This window comes from Notothenia rossii (assembly GCF_949606895.1).
Source record: "Notothenia rossii genome assembly, chromosome: 12".
Lineage (NCBI taxonomy): Eukaryota > Metazoa > Chordata > Actinopteri > Perciformes > Nototheniidae > Notothenia > Notothenia rossii.
In genome coordinates, this window is record NC_136911.1 from 460490 (window position 1) to 465534 (window position 5045).

At 44.5% G+C, this 5045-nt stretch overlaps 1 protein-coding gene across 1 annotated transcript in view; it reads right to left on the minus strand.

The window, feature by feature from the left end:
- Window positions 1–5045, minus strand: part of LOC307026426 (reversion-inducing cysteine-rich protein with Kazal motifs-like) — a gene marked incomplete at its 3' end in the record, with an annotated part of 38271 nt that overhangs the window by 1963 nt on the left and 31263 nt on the right. The gene's annotated exons all lie outside the window — the stretch shown is intronic.

Below are 5045 nucleotides of genomic sequence, written 5' to 3' on the forward strand. Positions count from 1 at the left end.
ATGGATTATTATCCTTTATTATTATGGACTAAAACACACACACACACACACACACACACACACACACACACACACACACACACACACACACACACACACACACACACACACACACACACACACACACACACACACACACACACACACACACACACACACACACACACACACACACACACACACACACACACACACACACACACACACACACACACACACACACCTTAAAGGCAACATTAATACTGTTTTTAGGAACACATCACACTCATTGTGCCTTTAAAGGCATGTCAGAGCTCAAGTAAAGCTTGTATTTGACTGCTGGCCCGTTAGACTCACTAAATCAACATTTAACAAAACTCATGTTCCTGTTATGAGTTCATTATTCCTGCCTCAGTGTGCCTTTAAAGACTCTTTTAGAAACCCTACTTTAGAATCATTCATGAGGGCAGCGTCTAATTAAAGCTGCAACACATCTCTCACTTGTTGAAGGGTGTGTGTGTGTTATGCCCCACAAATAATTGTAGGTCCTCCGGCCACCATGGCCTGTGTGCCCCTGATACTGTTAAAATCTGGAAGTTGCTTTAAAAGCCACAGAACAGTGTTTTCTGAACTGCGTTATGCTGCGTTCACAACAGACGCGATGCGAATATTCTCACCCTAACCGCTGGAGTTTCACCGCGACTGTCAGCTGTGTTTACTCCTGTCATTCAAACAGGACGCGCTGGAGAGGGGGCGGGGCTTATGTCCATGTAAATACTGTGGTGGAAACCAACTACGACCAAATTAACCTATTTTACAGTGATGTAATTGTAATACACGTTTCAAAATGATGCCGAAGTAACTACATACTGATACCGGTTAGTAAAGACGGCAGGCGAAAAAACTTTTAAAATGCGTGTTTTCTGAATGGATCAATCAGGCTGCTAAACTAACCTGTAGCTGCTCCGTCCACGCTCACAACAACGTCCTAAAGACAGAATTAAAGCAGCGATTGTATTCGCCATGACAGTCTGTGGTTTGTACATGTGCAACTTTTGTCTAGTTTCTGAACAGAGCTGTGAGGAGTTGATTAAAGAGACTCTCGCACGCACACACACACACACACACACACACACACACACACACACACACACACACACACACACACACACACACACACACACACACACACACACACACACACACACACACACACACACACACACACACACACACACACACACACACACACACACACACACACACACACACACACACACACACACACACACACACACACACACACACACACACACACACACACACACACACACACACAGTGAAGTATGTGCAGAGTTTGACCCTTGAAGGCTGTTTCTTCTGCTCTGAAATGGAATATATTTGTTACATATTAATAGAATTTTAGATTTGATTTTGGATTTATGAATGGGAGAAGTAGTAGATGGAAAACATACCAAACACTAATTATTCAAAGTAGAGTATTTTATTTTATATATACGGTAATACTAAGGAGGCATAGGCCTATATGATGATATCATGTTTGACATTATTGATATTAAAAAAGTGATCTGTTTTCCATGTCATTCGTGTTTTTTTCTTATCAAAAAGTGAAGTTATGTATTTATAAGCTCCAAATCCAAATGTTTCCCTCAATGGCCTTTGTGCCCTGAAAAGATGTGTGACACCAAAGGCCAAATGGCCTTGCCCCTAAAACGACGAAATTCCAAGCCTGTGTGTGTGTGTGTGTGTGTGTGTGTGTGTGTGTGTGTGTGTGTGTGTGTGTGGAGGAGGAGCACACTGTAGTTACACCGCTTGTTTGATCCGTTAACATTTAACGCATTTCAGCTAGAAAACATGTTTTGAACTTATTTACTTGATTAACCTAATTATTATTATTATTATTATTGTTATTGTTATGACATGTCAGTCGTTACCAAATATCATGAGTTTGAGATGAACAGCTGGGAGTGTGACTGCATGACTTAAAGTAAAAGGATCATTAGTAGTTATTTAAATGGTTGCATTTGTTTGTTTTTAAGGATTTAAAGGCTTTATCTGTCACGTGTAGCTGCAGTAGTTGAATCCATGCAACACACTTAACATTAAAAGAATAAAGAATACAAAATATACTAACCTGTCAGAAAAAGGCAAACCAAAAGTATAAAACTCTCTAACTGAATGAAACCCCAGCAGTTTGAACCCCAGCTGAGCCGAGGAGCAGCACACACACCTCTCCTCTCATTGGTGAATGCTTCAGGACAAAGTGCGTGTGATTGGTTCCACCACAACGCGTCTCTGATTCTACGCCTGGTTTCAGTTTGTCTGGATGTTTTAATGTTCATTTCTTTGCTTTGCAATAAGCATCTTCCTTTAAGAGCCTCAACCCTGATCCACCGACTCCTCCCAACAGCACTCTGTTATTGAATATCTGTGCAGCCTCTGCATTACCCAGAATGCACCAGCCGCACACGCAGCCATTCATCTTTAACAGGACCTTGGACCTGACAGGAGGGGGGGGGCCTCATCTATCACAGGGAGAGAAGCTAGGAACACTTCCCATGTGACGAGAGGAAAGCTGAGAGACGCTGTATGCTAACGTGCAGGATCTGCCTCTGCGTCTCTCAGCTCTACCAAACACTGCTCACATGCACGTGGTGACGTGTCCGTCTAACTGCTCACATGCACGTGGTGAAGGGACCATCTCTAACTGCTCACATGCACGTGGTGACGCGACCGTCTAACTGCTCACATGCACATCGTGACGCGACCGTCTAACTGCTCACATGCACATCGTGACGCGACCGTCTAACTCAGGGGTCGGCAACCCGCGGCCCGCATGCGGCCCTTTAAGCCCTCTGCTCTGGCTCCCTTGAGTTTAGACAAAAAATAAGAAGGAAATAAAATAAAAGTATTTGTAGGACTATTTATATTTTGTTGCACGGTTGAACATGTTACGTATCTTGTATTTTGAGGTGATACTGTGACACATAAATAAAAAACAAAACGGTTTTAATTAGATCAACTAAAATATGCGTCACATCCTGCTACGGTCCCGCGCGAGCGCCTTTTCCTGCGGGTGAATAACCTGACCCCCGGCTCGATGAGCGAACTATGGATAGATCAAAGAAAAGTATCGGAGGAACATGGGATTTAATTCTGTGTGGACAGAGTTATATGCTTTCACAGCAAACGATGCTGGCTCACCGGTATGTTTGATATGTAGAGAGAAGTTGTCAACGGTGCTGCAGCCTTTACGTGTCGAGGAACAACACGGAGAGGAAGACAGCTGACAATCTTCAGTCATAATTCAATGGGGTATGTCATTTATTTCAGAAAACACTTTTTGTTATATTCCATGGAATGCTCTTAACGTCCCGATAGCAATGAATATATTAAATGCTTTGACAATAAATACATACAAAAATTAATCTCTGGAAGCCGTAGCGCTGTAAAAAGCACGACCAATCATCTGAGCCGGCCCGGTTAAAGTAACTGGATGGCCTACCTGCCTGTCAGCCTTCCATCTGTGCACACATTTATCATGTGCGCGTTCGTGTGTGTTGGAGGAGGGACTCTGTAAGAAAGTCTGAAGGAAGAGGCATATTTTTTCCGGTTTAGTATTTTCAAATTCTAGCGCACTCGAGCTGGTTTCTCCATTCTTACCTACCCTACCTCTAACTCTTTTTAGGGTGCAGCTCTATGTTTTATTTATTTCAAAGTGGGCCCATTTTAATAATATTTTTTTTCCTTCAAATGTGCAGAGGACTCCCCAAGTGCTGTGTTTAATTTATTTTAAAGTAGGCCTGTGTATTATTTTTAATTCTCCTTATAGGAGTTCTTTGTTTCTTATTGGAGGTTAACAGTTTTATATAATGTAATAAATAGCCTAATAAATGCAAGAAAACTGTAGTTTTTGTCTGATATAACAATAAATACAACTTTATTAGCTATCAAGCTGAAATATGTTTTGCGGCTCCAGACAAAAAAATGTTTTGGAAAAAGGAGCAAAATGGCTCTTTTGGTCAAAAAGGTTGCAGACCCCTGCTCTAACTGCTCACATGCACGTGGTGACGCGACCGTCTAACTGCTCACATGCACGTGGTGACGGGACCGTCTAACTGCTCACATGCACGTGGTGACGGGACCGTCTAACTGCTTACATGCACGTGGTGACGGGACCGTCTAACTGCTCACATGCACGTGGTGACGCGACCGTCTAACTGCTCACATGCACGTGGTGACGGGACCGTCTAACTGCTCACATGCACGTGGTGACGCGACCGTCTAACTGCTCACATGCACGTGGTGACGCGACCGTCTAACTGCTCACATGCACGTAGTGACGCGACCGTCTAACTGCTCACATGCACATCGTGACGCGACCGTCTAACTGCTCACATGCACATCGTGACGCGACCGTCTAACTGCTCACATGCACATCGTGACGCGACCGTCTAACTGCTTACATGCACGTGGTGACGGGACCGTCTAACTGCTCACATGCACATCGTGACGCGACCGTCTAACTGCTCACATGCACGTGGTGACGCGACCGTCTAACTGCTCACATGCACGTGGTGACGCGACCGTCTAACTGTTCACATGCACATCGTGACGCGACCGTCTAACTGCTCACATGCACGTGGTGACGCGACCGTCTAACTGCTCACATGCACGTGGTGACGCGACCGTCTAACTCCTCACATGCACATCGTGACGCGACCGCCTAACTGCTCACATGCACATCGTGACGCGACCGTCTAACTGCTCACATGCACATCGTGACGCGACCGTCTAACTGCTCACATGCACATCGTGACGCGACCGTCTAACTGCTCACATGCACATCGTGACGCGACCGTCTAACTCAGGGGTGTCAAACTCAAGGCCCGGGGGCCAAATCCGGCCTGCGACTTCATTTTATGTGGCCCGCAAGAGCTTGCAAAGAATATAATGTGTTTATTATACGGTTACATGCCGTTTTACAGAAGCACATAAACAATAAAAGAACATTTCCCACAATGCTTCTCATTTTGTGACATGCG